Genomic DNA, 16745 nt, shown 5'->3' with positions numbered 1-16745 from the left:
ATGTTAGTTTTTTCAATGACTCAACATAACGCTTTGATATAATATAATATTATATAACTTTAAATGTATTTTGTCACGTTCGACGATTTAAAGAAATTGTGCGATTGGGTTTACAAAATGAAATTTGTTCATAACATATCTTTTGTCTACTCGATGGTACTCAATTATAAGTTGAGAAAAAACTATTAAGTCAACAACGTCGATTGTGAAACTCAAAAGCAAAAAATTTGTTTCTTTTGACCATGGTTTATGTCAGGGAACTTTGTGTACATTGTCTAATAGTATTTTGTTGTCAAACTTACTGTAAAACTATGCGATACTTCCTAGTCCCTATCCTATCACCTATATACATTAGGTACGTTATTGTGAAATTATTGTTTGAAACAAATATGTAGTTTTTATACACAATGGTATAAACAATCATATTGTAATATATTTGTGGTAAAGTCGACGGCTAAAATATTATACTTAGTAAGCACAATATTGCGTCATACATTTTATTTTTGCTAAAATAATACGTGATGTCCAACACATATTCAGTTTTCAGAGTCATGTTTAGAAACTTAGTCATTTTTTTTTTTACAAACTGGTTTTCCAGTGTATTGAGCTATATTGTGTAATGTTCGGTAAAAGTTAATAGGCACAACGTTTATTTCGGTTAAATAAAAAGAAACTGTACGAACCAAAAACGTTTTATATTCATATATAATTGATAGTAGTTTATTATCCATTGTAAAAAAAAAAAAACAATACAACGTGTACTGACTATAGTGATAAGAGATAAGATTTACTAATGAAGAAAATGAGGCATAAAACAATTTTAATTTTATAAGCTGTTGTCGAACTCAATTTGCACAACAATTTTAATTGTCCCATTTGGATTACATCAGATTACAAGAATTACAGCCGATATCAGATATTAAGTATAATATAATCATCGAGATAAAGATACATACATATTCTTTATCTTCATATTCTTTATGGAATATAATATATTAATTGTATACAGTCTTATGATTATGAAGTAGTAGATAAGAATCAAATGATGCGCAAAAAGTGATTATTCTAAAATTTTACAGAGAAGCAAAACAAATTTGTATAACTACTCCCAATGTGTTTATATATTATGTGATGTTCATTGTTATCAATTCATTATTATAAAATTAGAACATCGTAAAAACTTGTTTTTTAAAATCTAAAAATCGCAAAATTTGAAATAAATAGCAACAGAAAAAAAATGTACTGATTTTGTGTTAAGTGACTTAGTCCTCAAAGTCCAATTACACTCGGTTTAATTCAGTTTTATATTACTGTTGTTTGGTAACGAATAGTACAATTTCAAAAATTGTATATCGTCAGATTGAATTTGACTTAAATTTTAATTCCAAAAATAGATCAACATTATTACAATTATTAATGTCAAACGACGTAAAATTGTAATTTTCGTCTAGCCAATAATATTGGCGATTGCCAGTCGCATAATAACATTATCTACTTAAATACCGCCGATTCCCACACAGCAATCAACAGCCCGGATAGCTCAGTCGGTAGAGCATTAGGCTTTTAACCTAAGGGTCCAGGGTTCAAGTCCCTGTCCGGGCGGCCACACTTTTTGCATTTTTTACAAACAAATATCACTTGCAAAGCGTTTTTTTTTTATATATTTAACTACGGTTTAACAGCAAAAACAATTTTGTCCCGACGAAAAAACGCCAAAATTACCTTTTTTTAATTAGAAAAACACCCATCGAGTTTAGCTCCAATAGATAGCGCTCGTTATACCTTAAGACGTTCAACTTCTTTATTTTATTAAATAGGTATTAACAACACATTCGAATGTTCGTACACCCTATCGGTATCCCGTTCATGTATAATTTCTCAGCAATTAATCTTAATCGTATTTACAATGGAAAATAATAATATTATGCGTGGTTAGGTCAAGTAGGCATACTGCCTCCCGAAAAGGAGGTTTTTGAAGACCCGACACTTTTAAGGAAAACCCTGTCTTTCTTTAAGTACCTAATATGACGCTTCTTCGTAGTCGTGAAAACAAAGTAATAACATTTTTCCCTTTTTCGAATACAAAACAATTAGTACTTATAAATAGACAATTAGTAAACAACATAATTGCAGTGATGTTAGGCGGTTCGCCGTTTTAGTCAGTACTTAAGCCCTCGGGCGAAACGATTTCGAAATAGACAATATTCTATTTCAGCTGTTCAAACAGAAAACTACTAATTTTCGGTTAATTATCTAATACCATGTTAATCCGTTACTAAATCAACACTGTTGTACTGAGATTTGAAGGCTTAAGTTTGAACAAAAAACGTTTCACTATATTTTTTTGGGTGTAACTTGATGTTTAAATGTATTATACTAAACATATAAGTTTTATCTGCTAAATCTCCTTAACTTAATCTTCATACCGAGTTGAATCGAAACAAAAAAACCTCTGTTTTACTATTGTGTGATGTCCTCTTTAGAAATGATCAATGGAAATATTTCAAAACAAAGCAAATTAGCTCTGTTGTCTAGTTTTTAATATCAATTGAATTTTGAAAGAACACGTTTTGTCGGATAGTTCACTCATTACCACAATATAAATTATAATCAATGGTAATGCTAATTAATATAATACCATTAAAGTAAACATCAAAAGATGTACGGTTTAAACAAAAAAACCCATTTACCTACTTTTATTATTAAACGTTTTGTCATAAGTATCAAATGCAAATGATGATGCAAAAATTGATAGATTAAGATTATCCGTTACTCTACTCTGTTTAGACCTATTTAATTTATACTTATTATATTTTATCCCGTCGACACGGTTACGGTTGGACTATCGTATTCAACGCGGAAGCAATGATTTCATATATAAACCAGTAAAAAAATCCAAATGTATTTTTATTAACATGATTTGTTCGGGTCAAAAAAAAAAAAAAATAACAACAATAATAAGGATTTCATATGGATTATTGTTAGATACTACTATTGTTAACGAAACATAATTTTAAAATAATATTACAATATATACTATACGTCTTATTTTTATTGTCTAAAATTATTTTCCAATACAAGTGTAGTGATAAAACGATAGTGCGTTACAAGTGATAATTAGTATTAATAATAAGATGTACAAATCACTGGTTAACCGCAGTAAGGTGTGAAACTAACGTCAGACTATTAAGTTAAATTGTTGCGAAATATGATATGCTAACATTTTTAGTTTAATTAAAATACATAATAGTACAGACCTTGGACACATCAACCCACGACGTGTCGGTGATAAATAAATAACTGTTAATTAGATACTTTTATTATAATTTATGTTTTAATATATAAAAATAATCGGTGTACTTTGGTCTTTGAATTTTAAAAAAAATATATCTAATAATAAAAATTAACTAGAACGACAATGCCTTGTTTCTTGCGATATTCTTTGTATTGAAAAAATTAATACTCAGTTTTATTTTCCCATATAATATAATACACACAAACTTTCTAAAACCTGTAAATAATAATTTTCAAGTTTTTAACGCCGTTGTGCATAAAACATTGTATGAACATTTTTAGATGATTAAAACCTGTTTTTTTTTTTTTTTAGAAATTAGTTTATTGTTTTTATAAGACACACTGGAATGTGCGCAACAATATAATAATAATAAAATGTATAGCCGAGTAAATGTGAGACTGTAATAAGTTTAGGCTATAACTACTTGTGTGCACTTGGGTAAGTTAAGTGGTTTTTTTTTTTTTTTTTAAGAAAACCTATTGTTTCTCAACACTATTAAACGTTGTTGTTTGTTCGCTTGTTTTCACACGATATACACCTATTAACGTTTTCGCCATACCAAACGGTTTCTGTGTAACAGACACTACAACGTGCTTGTGCGATTCGCGTGCAATTAATTTCTACACTAATTTTACGGTCTGATTGTTGATGGGTTCAGCCGATTACTATACCAACACCCAAACGGAAATGGCTATTAACCAATAGTGTCCACATCGTCACAGTACAGTATCGGTATGGGCGATTTTAGTCAAATCCTACACCGCGGGTACTATTTGCCAAGGCCAAAAGTCGATAAAGTCCAACACTTCCGCCACAAAAAACTCCTAAAAAACTTACAACTGCTTAGGTCTAAGAGACCTATGCTCTTAACGCTTTTTCAATATCCAAACAACAATTTCTACTTTTTCTAATCATACACTTACTACCTAACTTTTGGATCACGATCAAGTGGACCGGATAGTGTATACCGTAAAAATCAAGAAAACCAAACACGTAGTAACAACACACATTTGTTACACACCGCTTTTGACGTCGGACACGTTTAAGCTCGGCTTGGATTGTAAAAATCGTTCAGTGTATGCATTGCGCATTAACATGATAATGTATGCTTAATGGGATTTTACCACAACAAAAGCTGAACGTTTCAAAACAAAATACAACCAGTTATTATATTTTATTGAAACAATAATAACACCTAACGCCGGCATGACAAACAGACTGATTTGGGTACTTACATAAAGTGGAACGTCTGCGAGGCTATTATTGTGGCAGAAAACGGTGAAAGATTTATTTTTTACTCACGTTTAATAATATTAAATTTTTTATGTCAACGCTTTTTTACAACATTTTTTTATAATATTATATTGACATAGTTATCAAAATTGTTAGATACGCTGTGATTCAAATCCTCGATACTTAAATACTATATAACTTATCCATACTCCACAAGCGTGTGTAGCCCGTCAATAGTGTAATTGAAAAGTCGTTAAATTTAAACATCTTTAAGTATTTGAATCGTTAACAGAACGTTATACCCCTTATTTATTAAGGAGTTAGGTATAGGCAATATTTTGCAAGTTTGTTAAACTGTGATGTGTAATTATTAGCTCAGTATTGTTGGCCAGGTTAAATATTGACATCATCAGAGTACGACGAGGTTATTAAAAAACGATTGCGTTTTATTTGCATGCAAGTACAAAACAAATAGTAGATATAATTAAACATTTTTAATAAAAATAAAAATCGAAGATACTATTTTTTGACAAAATTTGTAAGTAGGTATATATTATTTTTATTCCTCCATGCAAGTATTCCTAAAATCTCCTTGACTTTATATTATATTGTAATCTGTAGCTCTATGTGAAATTTGTGATTTAATAAATAATTTCGCTCATAATATTGGCTGGCCAATATATTCAAAGTTGCTAAGTAGTTACTTATTGTTATTTACTCATGTATTTGATTCGTAGCAATCTAAGTAAAGTTTCCAATGCACAACCGGATCAAGTTTACATTCGAAACTTGTTATCTTTCGTTTCCCTTAGAAGTGCTTTTGTTCTAAAATCCGAAAATTGTCATGTGTATAACGTTCTTTTAAGAACAAAATATGTAACATAGAAAATTTCGTTGATAACAATATTTTGACAATGTTTTAATAGCAGATAAAATCATAAGTTTCCTAATTTCACAATTATTGGAATTATACAGAAATTCGAATCAGTACGCCCAAAATTGTATTAAAATTTTAGTGGTTTTTAAAATGACCGTAAAAGATATTATATACATTTATGTAAAACATTATTTCACAATTTAACCGTGATTTTGACCTAATAATTAATGCATGATAACAATTTCATTTCCCCTTTCCCCCGTCCAATTAACGATATTTAACTATCTATTTTGTTTCTGCGATATGAATATACAGCTTCTGTTTGCATGTTAATTTTTAAGATGTTGATAATGAATTATTTCAACAATTTTTTTTATCATTTCAATATTTTTGCTATTGTCTACATGTATATTATCAAGTTGAAGTATTTCTGTATACAAAGCTGGCATACACGTTAAGTAACGCTACATGGCACTTGTATACATTTTAATATTATACAAATGCGATACGCGTAGGCCAAGTTCCCCTCAAGTCAATTAAAAGTATTACGGTCAAATTCATCAATGCGACAAGACGATGGCGGTCGACGCGAATGTAGGTTTCTACACAGGCGTTTTTGTTGTTATTAATTTCATCACTGTAATAATAATTATTATAAGCCAAGCACAAGAGACGACCACGCTATCTGTGTAGTGTGCAAGTATAAGCCAATTTTTTTAAATATTTTTTTCACATCTCTGTAATTCAATTATAATACACCGTCGGTCTCTCGTCGTTGGTCGTTTGACTTTCATTTACACACTCTCTTAAACGCGGCACGCAATCAGGTCGTTGTCGGTGCAAGTCTAGATAACTTTGTTCAATGACCGAGTGTATCATAATTACACATTATACTAAAGTACAGTCTGCTTGCAAAACGATAAGACGTGTACAGAGCCACAGTGATCGTCCGATGTTATTATAATTAGGTAGATTAACGCAGCACGTGTAAACCGCATTCGACAAAACGGTATGGTTTTTTGCGGTTCTCAATGCATAATATATTATACAAAAAAAATATATATATATATAATAACGCATATAATATCAACGCATTAAAATAATACCTAATGTTATGCACGGTAGACATTGTTTTTGCGACCTGCCCCCGAGGAATTCGGCGTGTCTGCGATGAGTTTTTTGTATCTTTCATATCTATTCCAGTGCCTTCCGTATCTTGAAAAAAAAAAAAGACCAGTATAAAAAGACCAGAAGTCATCCGCCACCGCCATCGCCGCTGCCACAGCCACAGCCATACAATTTCAATCTGTTTCCATCACTTCATTTGTATATACTCGTGGTGTGTGTAAAGGTGGTATATATATAGCGTACCTACCTACCCAAAGAGTAAAGTAGTATACCTATATAAATTATACAATAATAATATTGTATGTATATAATATATAATGGGCAATGGCGGTGGTAGGAATACGACGTACACCTACCTATGATAAAAAAATAATAATAATAATAATATAAAAAGAACCGAATACCTACAAACCGGTATTACATGTCTGCTCGCCAGACGGCCGACAGATAGCACTACGAGGATGCAGAGGATAATACAGAGTGCTACCTTTACCTGAACACAAGGGCCGGTATAACTTGATATATGCCTTTGTGCGTAAAAAATAATAATCTAACGAATATAATGTCATTATTTGGACTGGCTAACTGATTCGCAAATGAGGTTGAAAAATTCTTGAATAACCTATTTATCAGAAAGAAAATATGTCTGATGAACGATGAAACAGTTGTTTGGTAAGGCAATCTGTAAAGGCAAGGAAAATGCCAAAGAGAACGGAAACTATATAGGTACACATAAAACTACTTACAATGGAGATTCGAGAAAAGATTGTGGAATATCAGGAGATCAGTTTGGTTGCGTGTCAGGAATGTCGACTACGCAAAGGGGACAATTGGTAGAGGGCCTATCAGTTATAGGTTGGGAGAAAAGTCAGAGAAAGAAAGTAGTTTCACAAGTGAGTATTTTTGTTTTTTTAATTCAGCCAACAAATTCCCAGTATACTTTCTTTGAAAAATCGTTCCAAATCCTCAAATGTGCTATCATATCCTCTTTTAATTATATCCATACTTTATTCTTCATAGTTGTGTATGCATACAACACTTAATACTTTATACACACTTACAAAATGGTCGTCACTTTTTTGTTTACATTGAAAGCGACCCTTCTACTTTTATCTATTCTTTGGTATAAGTCTTTGGTGCATTTTCTTGTAGCTTGTAATCTGTATTACAGTAATTACATTAAAAAAAATGTATATTATATGAATATATATATATATATATATATATGTAACGGCGGACAAAATCAACAGGAATCTATTGGTGACAAAAATGTACAATTGCTTTACAATGGCCAGACGTGTGCTCTAATTAAGTGTAAGGTGGTACAGCTGTTGGACGTGGAAAACAATTCATTCCATGCATATAAAGGTCGAATTTCATACACAAACGGCGTGCCGCCTATTTCTCGGGTTTCGACTGCCATCGCAAACCACATTAAGAGCTTGGAATTTTAATTGATCTAAAACACATGTATTACAGAACAATAAAAATATTAGGCCAAGGCGATGCGGCAGTCCGTATTAAACATGATCGATGTGCCGCCTTTAATCACATCTGTCGATCGTGCTGGAATACAATGCAACAAGTTATGATAGTGTATAGTCGACGAACTATTGAACACACTATTTGTAGGTTAAACGTTTAGAGCTAACAACGAAAATGAAAAATGAATTATAACATTTTATAACTTTGTCAGAGACGATAACAAAGACCAAAAAGATGGCCGGTAGGAACAAATAGTGTACAAGCAATACAAGTAATACAATGACCGACTCGGGAAAGTGGAAATTTAAACTTTATAATTTATTTTTGAAAGAATCGATTAAAATTTGTGCTTTAATTGAATTTCGAATGATCTACTTTCAAATTTTTACCACTTTCGAATTCAGTAATTCAAAATACCAACACAAGAAAAACTAAAATGCTATTTTTATTTTTTTGTTCTTTTTACAAACTAAATAATAAATCAATATAATACATTATTATACAATAAAAATATGCATTTGTTGTAGCGGATATCAGTACATACCTACTGGAAAATTAATATTGTAACAAAGCTTTGACGATTTTTTTTTAGTTAATTTTTTTGTGGATATATTTCCCAAGAATAATTGTCAGACTGCCGAAAATAGTATTTTAGTTTACCATAACATTTAGTCTATATGAACTAAATATTATACAATTTGTTTATCAAGCGAGGGCGCTTGAACATTGCAACGTGTAATCTGTCTTATACACGAAATTAAATAATATAAATAACAAATATCAGGTATATAATATTTAATCCAAAGTTAAAAGGTTACAAAGAGACAGAGGACGAGTCCATATTATTATATAAATTGAACGTGATTATTGCTTATCGCCGCAACTGGCATTTCGGTGCAAAACCCAACTATACCTTTTTGGGAGTTGAGAAAATATTATGCTCTTTGATGTTTATACTGGCATCAATATCAATACTGGCTTTCTAATATTTTTTGTTTCTCCGAAGTCCTATTAACACTTATAATAATAGCAATAAGTAGGTATAGCATTGTAGCATACAATAGTAATAACGTTGCGGTAAACTGACCGTCTAAATAGAAAACGAACAGGCACAATAGAATATACATTTTAAAAAATTATGTCTTTTCAGTTCCTTTTTAGGTAATATGTATAGGTAAACCCGGAAATTTCACACGACGCCTAAGGTCCGGGAACGGTTAAAATTTTCAAGGAATTAAATGAGCATATTGTGTTACTATATTCATTACATTAGGTAATAGGTACCCTCCTATAGGCTACTCTCCATAAGGCCTGTTGTTGGGATCAAAAGGAATAAATAGAATTTCATAATCCGATGACAAAATCTCAGATGAACAAGGAAAACGCTCTCTGTTTTTTTTTAACACAGCAAACATTCTACTAGATTGTTGTCGGCGACAGCCAAAAATCATCCTCAGAAATTCCAATAGTCATAAATGGGTAAAAGACAATTTTGTTTTAATATTCGTTGTTCCATTTTGAGTTTATCTCTGAATCTGGCTTTGGTCAATGAAGCTAAAACAATCTCATATTTTGTAAACTTCAACAAACGAGCTTAAGAGTTCTTAGTGTTCCATTAGGTTCAGTGTTAGCTTTTCAATGTTTGTCCTGTGTATTTTTTTTTTTATACCTATGTATAGGATTTACTAACTTCGTGTGTTGTTTCCGTTGATTTGCCACCGTCTAATAACATGCCTAACACATTCAAACATTTAATGTTAAAACGTTTACTCAATATTATAAAATATACCGACTGGTGATTATACCTATATCATTTTTTGTGTTTGGAATGTTAAACAGAAAAAATATATCCAATTCCGTTCAGTCTGTGTTGAAAACTGGTTTCATTTTCTTTTTTGTCTAAATATATTCAGCTTACATTACATTTCAGTATAATAAATATCTTACATAGAGTGCACACTGGAAATTCGACAGAGCAAAATATGTAGATAGTGTAGTGAAAAAAAAAATCCACTTGAGATTTTGTGCAAACAAGTTAGTTTGTTGACCCGTGTAATAAATTATTTGTGATTTTTTTTTTTTTAAATAATAAATTAGCTCTCAAAAAAAAAATGTCAACGTTGAACAGTAATGCATTGAAATTTAAACTAATTTTTATTCGAAAAAAACTGCCATCTGTTTGGCAATGTACACGGATAATGTTTATTAATATTATTATTAGCTGACCTGTTTTATTTTTTAAAACCATATTTATTAGCAATATTATCTAGATTTGATCGTGTCAATGTTTTTGTCAAATTTGCTTATGTCTACACAATAATATGTATTGTTTCTATTTACCTAATATAATATAATATTTTAACAGCCCTCGACCGTCGTGGCGTCGCCGCTTTGACAATACAAAAAAAAAATTCAATAAGATGAAAAAAAATCGTGCAACGTTTTCATTTTCATTTTCTTCGAATTAGCAAACAAGTAATAAACTAAGCAATAATAATAAGTTATTTTTAAGTGTCAACATTTATGTGTTAAAACAAAATATTTAAAAAGGGATGATGTGATCATTTCAAGAGATTTTCTCCTGGGTTGGACAACTCAAATTGTTGCTCGTCGAGTCGCTTTCTTTGTAGAAAATCGTTGGGCGTAGTATGCAATATAATATTGTTGTCTTATTTGAAATAAAAAAATGTATGTGTATTCTATCCAGTTTTTTAAGAGCGGTACTGTGCAAAACGATCATTAGCCGGTGTAAGAACCGGTATAAGGAAAAAGGGCGATAAATGGACGGAATCTACCTATCTGGTGTACCTATACAGTACCTATACATACACACTATAATATTATTGTTGTAGCTGTGTATACCTGCGACCAAGACGTGATTCCCTGTCTTTGAAACGGCACAAAGTTTTTAAAAAAGACTTGTGCACACGCTAAAACCGGATTTCTGTGTGCCCGTTCAAACCGGCCAACAAAGGAGCAATGATAAAAACCATATTGGTTTATTATTATTGCTAGGTATAATAATATGTATTTCCAACACGAGTCGTCGTCTTTATCTGCTGTATAATATTATTATGTACACTGGACGAGGAAAGGTCGCATTTGTAATATACATTGGAAGAAAATTATTACTTGTGCGCGCAAACACAACTGCAATAATATATTTTAATAATACATAGGTACAATATTGTGTTGAACGCCAACAGTTTGCTCCAACACACAAATAATAATAATAATAGATAGCGATTGTGTGCTTTTCTGTTGCTATTGAAAAATCAATTAGAAACTTTAATGAGGTTTGGAATTTTTATAATTATTTTGATATTACATTTTCAATTTTTGCGTTTTCAATGCTAAAACGACTCCAAGGTTGTGTGAGAAGACTTTTTTTTCCATTAGTAACCGCAAGCAGAGAGCGCGACTGGCCAACAACAACGCGCTTACCTAAATTATTAATGATATTACATTTAAAAATTCTGTCGGGTAAAATATTGGCATCCGAAAATGGTAAAACAAAAATAAAATGAAACGAATACACAGGTAGGTTACCGCCTTATAGAAAGTACAAACGTTTGAAGAAAATAATAAGATACAGCTCTGCACACGACATGTTCTCCATACAAACGACCGGTCTTCAATAGTAATAAATAACAATCCGTTTGTAACTTGGGTTTTGTTGATTTATTCAAAATCGGGTTGACCGAAGAAAACGGTTTAATTTACAAACCACCGCTCTTGTCGAAGAGCAATTTTTTTTTTCCAACGGTTATATTATTACAAACGAATACAGAGTTTTGGTTGACCTGGCCTAGAACAGCTACTGTGTCTCGGTTGTTCTTTCCCGGACAGCAAAAAATGTACGACTAGTATTTACCAAGTAGGTATTTGTCAAGATATTGAAGATATGGATTTAGAAAAAAAAGTATTATTCTTTTTGAATGCAACCATCAACGTATCAACAAGTAGGCGAGATGTACGATTGTCCAGGCCAATATGGTAATACAACGATTCGTTTTACAATATTATTTTTCCATACAAAGCAAGTAGGTACAGATTTTAACGATTCTACACTTGCAAATTAAAATGAGAGAGGGGAAGCTCGTTCCACTTGATATCATAATTTAAATTGGAAATTAACTGATAACGGCCGACCTGTGTATGCCCTATGTATAATAATAATATGTTCTAATCGGTTTGGAGTTTATACGCATTGTGTTGTCTGTAACTTATTGTAAGTAAGGATTCATAAAATTTCTATAAATATTATAATATGTAATGTTGAGATTGATAAGATTAAAATTTAACTACGAAAAACAACGCTGCTGAATGATAAATTATTCGTTTTCTATTTTAAACTCGAATACACATTTTTTCGGTTGTTTTTCACTTGTTTTGTGTTTCACATAGATACCTATATTTATGGATACTTTTGATTTGTTTTTTTTTTTTATTAAATTCTATTACATCATTGCTACAAGCTCCAATATTTTACTTAGTAGTACATATTTGGTTATTTCATTTAAACTACACAATATTATTATCTGTTTAAACAACCAGTGTGCTGTATCGGTAAATAGTACTTGCCAACTAAACGGTCACTGTTTTACCGTGTACGCTGTTTTTTTTCCTTCAACAGTCACAGTCTTGTCTACAGTAATCTCTCTACTGTGTTTATCAGTACAGTATGGATATAAATAATAATAATCGTTTAAGACATCTCGTGCAGACTCTTTTTTTTTTTTTTTACTTTTTTCTAATGCAACCGAAAGCTGTTATTCATTGTTCGTAATATTTTGTGAACACAAGAGAGCACGTTCTCCGTGTTGTTATGTCATCTCATTGAGTAACAATATTGTGTATACAAAATATCCGTCACCTGGTTTCCGGCCAATTATTCGTCTGTGGCAAAAAAAAAAATGATATATATTTAAAAAAATTAAAAATCATAACTCACCAAGCGTTTTGTTCGGTTTAAATGAAAGGTCAGTGTCAACTCACCTGGCACCACCAGTGTCGTCGTTCAGGTTACAATAAAATTATTATTACTGTACTTAAACGGATGGAATAAAAAACAATATTATTCACGTTATAATAATCGTACAACTCCACTGTGTCCACTGCACTGGGGGGGTCGTTTAAAGGGAAAAAAATAGCTTTTTTTTTTCTTATCCCGCCGGTAAACGGCACAAAGGAGTATTATTAATCGCCGAATATTAATATTGTCCTCGTGACTATATCTCATTCATTTTTTTTCTCACCCCTGACCGTACACATTCTTTTCAGAAATCTGGCGATGACCGGTCATAATATATATATATATTTTTTTTTATTCTAATAAACGCATAATAATATTGTAATTTACAATGCTAGAATATAGAAAGAACCCGTCTAGGTATAAGGTAGGTGTATTTACCGAGAAACTAATTGACGTATCCGCCACAAGTAACCCAACCGCGTTTTGCCCTAAGATTGTCATTAGTGTTATTATGACCTGTTGACGAAAAGGTATTAGTGTGTCAGCAGCGACGGCGATAACTTTTTTTACTCGACTGATTTATTAATGTTTTTTTTTAGTTTTTCAATGTGGCATAGAAACTTATTCCCCCTCTTTTTTTTTTTGGCTCAGTTTTGAGACTAGATCTTAAAAAATTACATTGGTAAACAATTACAGGTGAACATATTAACAATAACAAGACCGTACACAATTCAAGGACCTCGGTGTTTTTTTTTTTTTTTTAACTACCGACTAAGGATTTTTTTTTACGATTCTAAAAACACTTTGTAATCGTGCTCGTAAAAAAAAAAACTACATCTGTTTGCGTGTCGAATACTAATACTTAAAACCTGGAAGAACATAATGTATTATTATATTGTCAAACACCTCATAGTTACATACATATAACGGCTACAAGTGAGAAATAGCGGTACATCAATTACAAAAAGCTAATATTACATTTTGGTTTATAGTTGATAAAAATACCATACCTACATTTTGGGACGGTCCAGTTTCAATTGTTTCAAATCTTAAATTCGACCGTGTGAAGTATAATATTTTCTGATCCGTTGTCGTGTACAAAGAAGCAATAAATATCACATTCGTTGGCCTTCCTCCAGCGCATGTACGTGGTCAGGTTAAAAAAACTTCAGTTCTAAAGCCACGGTCGAACCCGAGAAAGATTTATAAAAAAAAAAAAATGAATTAAATTACAACGAGAATCGAATGAAAAATTGCATACAAACAAGATGTTATTGAAATGGAAGTTGTACTTAGAATTTCTATGAAAATAAACGTTTATAGTTCATTTTTTCTAATAACAACATAAAAAAAATAGCGGGTTATGTTTTACTCCATAAAGAGAATTGTAAGCTTAACAAAAAAAAAATTGAAATCCCATCAAAAAGTGACTTCTATCCAACATTTAAATACACTAAACAAGGTGCCATAAATTGTCTCCTAGATTATTTCTACCGAGTATGATAACGTCTTATTATTTTCCACTATAAATAAATAATTACAAAACAGTCTATTCCGTTCAGTCGTAACTTAGTCAACTAAAGAGTTATTTATAATCACTTCCTACTTTGTGTGCTGCACTTAAATCGTGTGTTTTTTATTTTTTAATATTGCTAATGTGAACACGGTAATAATAATATGTACATGGGTACTACATAGATTCATGAGTAATGCAGCCGAGTTTGACCTTGAAATACATTGTCAAAGGACAAAATTCCTTATAAAATATCATTGGGAACAATGCACATTTTTAATATAATATGCAAATATGTTTGTCGGATGGCAAATTCACATGGTCGTAGCACCCGGGGCGGCGGGGGCGAAGGAATAGGCCACACACACACGTGATCGGTAAAAAAAAACCATGGCAATAATAACTTGTGTAAGTATTGTTTTATGCGCATAATCAAAACGGTATTACATTATTATAGTCTTCGCCCGAACCGGGTTAGCCATCGGTCACGACGCGACCGGTTGCTGCTACTTTTGATACGCGCTGTGCAGTGGCCGCATCCAACAGGTTCGAACGGCCGTACAGAGTTTAGACTGTAGTGTAATATATAGGTATATAATATGTATCATAGTGCATGTGATAATATTACCATATAACACAGCCAAAACGGGTGCTTAACGGGGCTATTTTGAGTAGCCCTCTCCGAACAATTTTTTTATCAAGTTTTCTTATCCAAAATTGATATATACATACATATAATAGCACCTTGTCAACACAGTAATACACGAATTAACAGCTTTAGATATTGCAAAGAAAAACTTGTTCGATTACCTTTCGAGGTCACGTTATTTTGATTTTTTTTTTTTTTTTTGTGGACCTGTGAAGTGTATTAGAGAATGCATGCGTTTTCCGGTCAAATCTTATATCGGTACTGAGCACGGACAGCAATAACCAAGCAGCCCTGACCGCCGTGTTTACCACCTGAGGGCACATCCGTCGGTGTGTGTGTGTGTAAATATGTGTATTAAATACACGTAATGATAAGTGGCCGCCGGTCAGAGCTGTATTCCCAGGGGATAATCGGACGGACGACCGTGGGAACGTATCGTCAGATCGACGACTAAGGTGGTGGTGGTGTTACATTATAATAGTAATAATAAAATTATATTATTACCGTGTTGACGTCGGGCTGGTCGACGAATCGATTGTGCTGTCGAGAAAAAGTATAGAGAGAGAGAAAAAAAGGGGAAAAAAGGTTTGGTCGACGGTATTATTGTACACGGTATTGTACCTATTAACCTATGTGTTATATTGTTATTTTAAAATCCAAAAAATGACCATCTCTATCGAAAAAAAATCCAAGTACTGTTATCGGTCTTTAACCTAAGAAAACAAACGTCTCTATTTGAATTTATCGTCGTGGGGTAGAAGGCAACAATTACTACTATTTCCAATAGAGAGCTGCCGGTTAGGTTTGGCCACCGACTTGATTTCAGGCGAAGGTTTAGAAACTTAACGATCTCATTATTGTAGCCGTCGATCTAAGTAAGAACTCTGCCGAGTTCGGCTAAACCGCAAAAATCCAACGCGCTATTACCACAGAGATGAGATTTAGTGAAAACGCAGAATCGTTTCCGGTCACTTGACACTATACGGGAACAGGAAATTATGCACACAAACAGTACTTGCCCGATTGTAGTGCTGACCCTGCTATACTTGAACCCATGAGGATTTATCTAATGCCACCCTCGGTTAGGTTAGGATGCTTTTTAGCTGAACTCTTACCGCGCTCATCCAGTAAAACTACACCGTCCACCAAACAATACACCAACACCACGGTGCATCGCCCTCCTGTATGTCCTTGTGCCTAAACAAGATCACTGTTTTTTAATTAGTACAAGATTGCATCATAAGGCTGTAGAAAATCACCAACATACATTCCCCGGCTCGTTCTACCTTTTAATTAGGCGCACACATAATTTGCAATTTGCGTACCGTGTTTGAAAAGCAAAACGCTTTTTGTTCTCGGTGTAGACGACCTGGCAAAGGAATCGGTTTCATTAAAAAACGGTCTATTGTGATTTCAAGGCAATTCGGGCAGTGTACACCACTTAAACAATAGGATTCTTGAGCTCCGGCAAATCACATTATACAAGTATAATATTATTAATATGATAAAACCTACAGAGAACAGAGACTTCCAATGAGTGTGCGTGGTGCGTACATACTTTAACGCGCAACAAATTCCCATTAGCGATGA

At 32.4% G+C, this 16745-nt stretch overlaps 1 non-coding gene across 1 annotated transcript; it reads left to right on the top strand.

Moving 5' to 3' along the window:
• Nucleotides 1-1529: 1529 nt before the first annotated feature.
• On the top strand, nt 1530-1602 carry Trnak-uuu (transfer RNA lysine (anticodon UUU)). The gene has a single exon. It is a non-coding gene; the product is annotated as a tRNA-Lys (tRNA).
• Nucleotides 1603-16745: the final 15143 nt, after the last annotated feature.

This window comes from Adelges cooleyi, unplaced genomic scaffold, assembly GCF_023614345.1.
Source record: "Adelges cooleyi isolate 19-005CV unplaced genomic scaffold, UGA_ACOO_1.1 ACOO_flye_CR_arks_rails_tigmint_CR_PRNA_574, whole genome shotgun sequence".
Lineage (NCBI taxonomy): Eukaryota > Metazoa > Arthropoda > Insecta > Hemiptera > Adelgidae > Adelges > Adelges cooleyi.
The sequence above is the reverse complement of the archived record's forward strand: the minus strand, read 5'-3'. Positions and strand labels throughout refer to the sequence as shown.